Source organism: Oculina patagonica, chromosome 7 (assembly GCF_052425735.1).
Source record: "Oculina patagonica isolate OP01 chromosome 7, crgOcupat, whole genome shotgun sequence".
Taxonomy (NCBI): Eukaryota; Metazoa; Cnidaria; class Anthozoa; order Scleractinia; family Oculinidae; genus Oculina; species Oculina patagonica.
Genome location: NC_135764.1, coordinates 7,812,040 through 7,820,618, shown reverse-complemented (window position 1 = coordinate 7,820,618; position 8,579 = coordinate 7,812,040). Strand labels below are relative to the sequence as shown.

At 36.5% G+C, this 8,579-nt stretch overlaps 1 long non-coding RNA gene across 1 annotated transcript in view; it reads left to right on the top strand.

The window, feature by feature from the left end:
- The first annotated feature begins 229 nt into the window (after positions 1-229).
- Positions 230-8,579, top strand: part of LOC144661607 (uncharacterized) — a 22,960-nt gene continuing 14,610 nt past the window's right edge. Inside the window, exons 1-2 of the long non-coding RNA XR_013572318.1 lie at positions 230-1,360; positions 1,829-1,907. This is a non-coding gene — a long non-coding RNA (uncharacterized LOC144661607). The remainder of the gene's footprint in view (positions 1,361-1,828; positions 1,908-8,579) is intronic.

The window sequence follows — 8,579 nt, the reverse complement described above, 5'->3', positions numbered from 1 at the left end:
CATTAGCCTTTGTTCTTTTGTGAAATCCAAATGTCATAAAAAAATTCACGGCTGTGGACCAACGGGTTTTAAATTTGATGAATGACATGACTCAGCAAACTAAAGAAAACAAGGCTTTTGCTTTAATGTGACGGAAGTTTTCGTTGTTGATTATTTGTTCTTATTAACAATTTCAGTTAACTTAAATTTATGTTTAAGATAGGAAATTTAATTTCTATTTACTTTAATTTCTCTCGCTTTCCTTTAATGCCCATATATACGAGCCTTCGTGAGCTTATGAACGGCTTCTGTACCGTACGCATTCATTCATTTATTTATTCATTCATTTATTTGATACACCAGACCACACCACACCGATCGAATTAAGTGGACAAACTTTTACATTGCAAATACGTATGAACGCAAAGTTGCAACTTGTGTGTGCTACGGATATTTTGTTCTTTCCTTTTTTTACAAATTATAGGCAAATGTGAATTAAATCACACAAAAGGTAAATCAGTTAACTCTGCTGACAGCAACTTTGGGCAAACGTCTCCGCAATAAAGTTGCTACACAATCGCTGCAAAAGGAACGCCTGAGTTACTTTGCCCCTTCGATGACCCACGCAAAACTAATTTCATGGTCGATGATGAAGCACAAGTAGCTTACTCTGCACCCACGTAGCCTCTCATAAGCTCACAGAGACCCTGAACCCTCTCTTTACTGGCTGGTCTCCATACCATGCACTCGTCGAACGAGGGAATGCCAAGATCATGGCCAAGGCCATGGCAATTAAGATGATTAGATTCTTAAGTGTATACAAATTGGAAAATCATTTGCAATAATTTACTTCTATTATTGACGAGCGAGGTTGAGGTATCTTCTTTTGTTTGGAAAGCATGTCGAGAATTCTGATCAAATGGGTTGGCGCAATGATAGGAATTCGTCTTAGAAGGCATTTGCAAGCTCGCATTTACAAGACCTTTCCGGAATGTGCTGAAGATCTTCTTGTCTAAGTATGGAGTTTTGTCTTAACCCAAGTTACGGTCAAATCATGGAGTTTTTCTCCGGATGTACTGCAAGTTTCTTCTATGGCACTGAAATGGGGTATAAACATGACCGATAGCGGAATTAACACATCTTGATGGTTCACCTTCGTGGCAATTACAAGGAACAACAATAATATCATCGACAGTTCTAGAGGCTGTTTATGGAGCTTGGCTAACATTGAAGAGTCTGAGTTAGAGAACAACTGTTGCATGAGTTCTATGCACTTTTTTGTTTTGACTGGAGTTTGGGAAGCTGTCAACACACCATAAAAGCAGTATGTATCGAGTTGATTAACAAGCATAAATGATAGAAACATTGAAAATTCTCACAGGTGAGTACAAAGTACCTTGCACAGAAATTTTCGTCGGGGATTAAGTCTACAATTATCAGATTTAGAAACGATTTACTGACAGATCAATCCAATGGTAGCTTTTCTTGTACCAAGCCGTCGTCTCCAGGCAGATGGCTCGATCAGACCACAGGAATGCAACGTCATGCACTGGAGCCTTCTTCTTCTCCAAACCAAGCATTCGTCTTTTTTTTTTCAGAGACAGCATTTAAGCTGAAAGTTCTGATCTTTGGCAGGTCCTAGTTGTGAATATTTTTTCTAGGTAAACGTTTTAACTTGACAGAAAAAAAAAACAAGATTTTTCGTAATTGTATTGTTATTTGATGACCTTTACATAAAAGAATGCATAAGAAATTTCGATTTTGATAGGAGAAATATTCTGGCATAGTTAAAGTTATTGTTTTCATCATGGTTTTTTAGTCCACTGATTCGTATTTTTTTCATACACAGATTAACTCTTAAAGAACAGTTGACTAGATGGGTCAGTCCATGTTAGAGAGTCCTTGGTTAGCAATTAACGAGAACAGTGGTAAGTGGCTTCGATGTACTTCTGTTTAATTTGAACAAAAATCTTTTCTTATTACTTTTTTTATTATTTTTTTTTATTTTTACTCTTATTATTGTGCAATCCTTTGCCTCATGATAATTGTTACATACGTAAAGTAACCAGATCTTTTACTGATACGTATGGCTGTAAAACTGTCTTTTATCAGCGCAATGCACCACTTGGAATGTTGTAAAAGGATAGAAATATTTGTAAATTATAAGTCAAAGGCGTGTCATTTGCATGCCGCCTTTCTTAAAACTTAAAAGTGTTCTCACATGGCATCCACAGTGGCTTATTGCGCCGATCAGCTTAATATATTTCTGGACTATTGTTTTCAGTGAAATGATTGTAATTGTCACGTCATACTCCAGAACGATAATCATAAGCTATTGACCAGTCATAATACGCCCATCATCTCAGTAATTGTATCTTTTTTTAAAAAATAGTGTGCCAGATTTTTGTAACTACTGTAAAATTCCGAAAATAAGCTCTGGGCCTATATTAATCCAGGTGGGCTTGTTTACGTGTTAACGTTGGGGGGGGGGGGGGGGGGGGGGGGGTATTTTCGGAAGGAAATTTGCGTTTAAAAAATCTTTGGGTTTCCATTTGGACGGAACACTGTGGCTCTCTTTTTGGCAAATACAAGAATACCAATTTGTAAAACTCTCTAAACATAATGATATGAAGCCCTTAACAAGTCCTACAGTCACACTGAGTATTCTCTAACAACGTAAAATACAAAGCGAGCCATACACAAGGGACTTATACTCGGAAAAGTTATAAGCGCGTCGGCTTGTTGATTTGAGAGGGCTTATTTTCGGAAGGATTTTACTGTAAGATCTGGGGGGGGGGGGCTTTTTTGAAATTTTACCGTTTTTAAGGCTTAGAGACCAAACAAGTGATGAAATGCTTTTACCGATGGGTGCGTTTCTGACATTTGTAAACACTGTTGCTTTTCACTGTCTTTCAACAAAAACACCTATTTAAAAACGCATAACGCCGTGCAAAACAATGAAACAATTTACAAAATACCGTACTATATTTTACTCTTGTCTCCTCTTCAGAGTAAAGACTAACATTTGTATTTATCTTCAGTCATATATACTTTTACATTTTAGCAAGCGAAAACATTTAATTCAAAAATACATGTTTTGTTATTGACATAGATTAAGGCGGTCTTACTTTCTTTTCTCAGGGAATACTCATTAAAATATTCAGCAAGTTTGCATTTGCCAAACAGCAATTAAATTTGTCTAATTGACTCGCCTGTAGAACAATAAATTGTTTTGCACTGCTCCCCTTTCTAGACCGTGAACAAGCTTACCATAATACAGCATTCAGTCTAAAGCAACAATAGTACTTTATTTTCTTTTTTCTTTTCAACTACCAGGATATTTCATATTATTTAGTTCTTTAATATACGATATGCTGCTCACAAGTTGTTACTTACATAATTATTCATATTGTGTTTAAGTTATCTTAAATTATGAATGAACAATTAGTCTTCGGCTTTCATTTGGCCTTGCTTATCCTTTTTAAAGTCATAAACAAAAGCTACCTCTAATGAACAGGAACAAACGAATAACAGATCTAATAGACACTATTTACAATAACTAGATTTCCTTTTAGAGTGATTTCATTTAACCCGTGAAACAATATCTACATGTTTGTGCGTAATAGTCGAAAGGAAACAAAAGAAAACATTGTAATTTGTGTCTAATAGTATCTAAAAGTGTAATAAGTATTCCACGGGTTAACTGAAATCACTCTAACATGTACTCAATAAGAGAAATTGATTTACAATATTTACAATTATTCAAAGCCGTTTAAATCTATACACAAATAATCCTTTTATAAATATTCAACCCTTTTATGCACACAGTTTATACGCCGTGGTTTTTACTGTATTTTAACCTCAGTCTAACCTAGCGTTGACCATTGGGTTTGCCATTGTGCCTTCCCTTTATGTTTTCTATAAACGATATTCGACATTAGGTCCGCTAAATAGAAACAAAATTAACTTTACATAAATTGTTCATGGAACCGAAACACGCCGTAGGCAACATCAGTCTAATTCATGTTAATTTTAATTGCCTTTTGCAATGAAAAACATCTCAAAATAAATGGAAAGCTCTCAAGCTCGTAAATATTTTAAATAATATCAAGTTACTTTTTGCTTGAAAATTACCCGAGGGATTTTTCAAGCCTTATTTAACAGTTAGCCATACTGCCTGTCAAACCGGGTTTTTCCACAATGATTGTACACTGTTGCGTATTTCTTAGCTGTTTTTCTTTGCATTATATGTAAAGTTCGATTATACGCAGTGCAATGTTCACTGCTGCTATTAAAACACGTTTTATGCATTGTTAAGAAAACCAATGTTATCCACACGCAGTAAGTTGCAAAAGTAAAACCATAAATACAATAGACGACCAGATATATTTCAAACCACTTAACACAACAATGTAAATGTCTTTAGTTAACCGATACCTTTAACAGTCGACAGTGTTGCTCTGCAACATTTACGTCTTGATAAAAAGTCCTTCGGAACGCTTCCATCTCAAAATACATTTTTTTTAAAAACGGCTGTTGTTCAAATCCCACACAAATGTTATTGAGCTATTATTTAGTCGATGTCTTGAAATAACGCAAGTCTAGACTTTCATTGCGGTCTCCTCGCACGAAAATCACTGATTTCTTGACTCCAAAACTTCACATGAACAAGGACACATACTGTCAGCCGTTTAAACACGGTCTGCAGGCGCACTCTAATGCCACTGGGTAGCGATACACTTTTCTTCTCCCTCTGCAGGACACTGTTTTTTCTCTTATGGTTGATTTGATGGGTGCACAGCACGAGCAACTTGAAGCAAATCCAGTTCTATGGCTGAAAGGTTTTGCCGACGACAAGCAGATGCCGTGACAACCAAAAGTTGTAATACTGAACCTGCAGTCGTCGCTTTGCATGAGGAGGTAGCCAACAGTTACTTTGCAATCCAATCTTTGCCGAAAATGTCTGTTTCTAGATTTAGCCGTGATGGTAACGAACAGCAACATCCCAACCAAGATTTTGGAAACTGAAAGCAACATTTTAAAACGCCTGTGGGGATAGAAACAGTTTCGAATTAGAACCGAAAGCAGCTCTTTAGTCTGTTATCTATATAATTGCTTAAGTCGGCTTGTATGAAGCCTGTTAAAGGCAAGGCGAACCACAACTCCCAAAGAAATCCCTGCTAAGGCTAAGCTATGTTTCTCGTGCAACAGTGCAGCTTTTGTCTCAATTAAAAGTGGTACAGAAAAAATAAATAGAGTGTAGCTTTCTAATTAAACGGATAGGTTCTCAATATAAAATGGAAAAGATCACATTGACGTCAGGCCAAGCGTTCAAATAGATAAAGAATACACTGAAGATTTAAGATAGGTATTCCTTTGAGCTCATGATCTATCATTATTCAACTTTCATAACAATTAACTAGCATACGGTGCTAGTTCATTGTAATAAAATACCTGTTTTGTTTACAACTAACATCCAGAAATTTAAAAAGAGTTCCCACTCTGCAAAATGAGTTTTTCTTAAGCATTTTGGAATTGCAAACCTTAGAGCGACCACTTATTTCACCCACCTGCCAAAAAGGCCCCGAGCGGGGAAAGCTATGCGTCTCTTTGCAGCGGTTTTCTAAGTCCTTTCGAATCGTACACCTCACAAATGGCACTCAAGAGGCGACACGCTTACTACTTTTGCCGCTCGCCAATTGTTTTCTGATCAGTAATTATCAATACATAATGAGAACAAAGATTCTCTGTGTACAATGGCCACCGGCCCCTCGAGCTCAGTTCGATCGATTTTGACATGTGAGCTACAGTGCCTTATACGGATTCTTCTTATTATTACATTAACGTCAATTATTTAGGTGATCGTTCGACGACGTCAGTTCGATGTTCCAAATGATTCACATTTTGTTGTGCTTTTCTACAAAAATCATAAACTACAGGCCATCAAGGTCAAGACATTTATGTTTATACTAAGCTGAAAACGTCATAAAATACCTTGCTCCCGGCACACTTAGGTAATCTGATCTGGTTTGACGTCTTCAGTCGTCCTTTCAACGCATGCGTAGGTTAAATTCAGCAATCTACAACGAAAACAAACGTTAATTTACGTAACTTCGCACACAAGTTCGACAGAATTAGACAAACGCTAAAATAGGAACTCATGCTTTACAATAACGTTAGGTATCTTATTGCTCTTGGGCTTCACAACAAAAATAATTGTTGTGTGGAGAAACAATATAATAAGTGCCACTTATTTCAAATAAGTACTTCATTTTGAATTTCCAACGGTTTGAAACTCTCTTCAATTTCCTATCAATAAAATTTAATTGGTTATTATTGATGTATACACTATTTAATAAAACATAATAACTAATGTTGCGTTTTCGAACTAGACCTGAAACACAGTTGGGTGCCCATTTGAAGGCAGTATTCCAGTATAAAACTAATTTAAATTGGCCACTCTTCCAAATCAATGAATGTTGTTAAGATTTAAAACAGCAAGACCTGGTAAACGTTTTGCTGCTGCGAAGAAGCCATCCTGGCTTTTATTGTCTGTTAACAGCAGAGGATAAGTTTACTGCTATTCTCACTGCCACTTGTTATAACTTTGCTAGGACCCAAAACAGTGTTCTGTATGGCCATTTTAAATAGTTTTTTGTTTATTCCTACAATGAACACCGGGTGTTTTGCAGCTACATTTGGAGAGACTAATTGCAAATATTTAAGCTTTTAGTTGCCGGACGGAGGTCGCCAGTTGTTGTGCGAGATAGCATCACTACGAAACTAAATGGTGACAATAAATCTGGTTGGTCTTAATTTCTCCTGTGTCCGTTTCTCATTAAATTATAAGCTGAACAGGAAACGAAAAGCGTGAACACTTAGAGACGCTAACGAAGTATGTTTGAAGCGTACGTGACCAGAAAACTAAGTACCCCTCGTACCACTAAACGCAGTTTTCATGCAATCTGAATTATGTTGAACAAGTGTGTTTTCACATCAGGGGCATTGTTACGTACCAGAAACCAATCGTGAAGAGCAATGACTGGAACCTTCTAGACGGATCTGGAATGTTCTTCCTTAAACTGTAAACCATGTAAGTGCTATTCAGAACAAGAGACCTAATGAAAGGCTTGACACGGGTGATTAGTCCCCTCTTTGCCTTGGCCTTGGCTGGACACATGAATGAAGGGCATGTCATGTGACTGACTTAGCACGTTGTGCCTTTAGACTGTGCAAGACACACCTTTGGCACATAAGTAAATTCTTTAACATTCTGGTCATTTTCGGCGCATGATTTAATTGTTAGTTCTAATTCTTATGAATTCTGAAAGACGATAAATTATTGACTTCTCACCTAACTGAAAAATTATTGGTCCCCTGTAAACCAGCCTCACCCTTGTCGAGTTTACATGCTTGGTCCACATTCATCTTAAAATAAGTTATCGTGAGTGAGTTAAACATCATCTCAACTCTCTCTTTACACGCATCTTTCGCATTGTGTCACGTAGAAGTGCTGTTTGTACAATTGTACAATTTCTACTTTGTTCAAAATGAATAAATTACCGACATTATTTGTGAAAGGTTGAAAAGCTTTGACGTTATCGAAGTTTTAAAATCGCTGTCCATTTGCCATTTCCACGTACACTTGTACAATTTTAGCTTCCAAAACTAGGTTTTTGATAAAGTTTTGCCTTTTAACGTTGCATGTTTACTTTTCCAAATGGAAGTTTCATTGTCTGACATGAAGCCTCATTACTCTGCATTTCAACGAAAACATGCGTGCAACGCCTGCAGATTATGTAATCACAGTCGATGAAGACCATTTATCACCAAGAGAACGCGGCTGAATAGATACCATACTTTTATATCCAACAAAAGCAATTTCATTTAAGAGTTATTGTGGCTGCTTTCTTACTCGCAGGTTTTTTTTTTGCAAGCTTGAGAAAAGAGACAACTCATTAAAATTCTTACTGCCACTATTTAATCTGTTCAAATTTGTATTTCAACCTTTACTCAGGGGGATATGTGGTTTTGTGTGATAATTTGCTTTCAGAAATATATATTAAGCAAACTAAACGTGAGAGCGTTTGAATTGACGCTATAGCCATCTGTTACCATTGTTATACAACTAAAAATGGCGGCTTGATTTCGTCATTTGGTAAACCTCTAGGGACAATATGACGCACAAAAATAGAACAAATGTTTAATTCAACAACTGTGAAAATACAACGTTTTCGCTTGTCCCGATTTTGAGGGAACGCGTGGACAAGATTCCTTGTTTGATTTTTTATTGATCTTTTGGAATGATTAATTTTTTGAACTCAGTCAGTTTTGCTACCGTAAAACTTATACAGAGTAATAACGCGAAAAAACTACTCAATAGCTTCCATTTGCTTCCATTTGAAAGGTCACACACTACGGTTTCATCCACAAACTGTAAAGTTAAAACCACCCTGTACCTCATAAAAAAAGGTACTGCATAGAAGTACAGATCAATAGCTTTCGTTTGAATTCTTACACTAGGGTTCCATCCAGCCTTCAAAATAAAAACCATTTTGTACGGCATTATAAAACTAATTGCTCTCATTTGAATGATCACA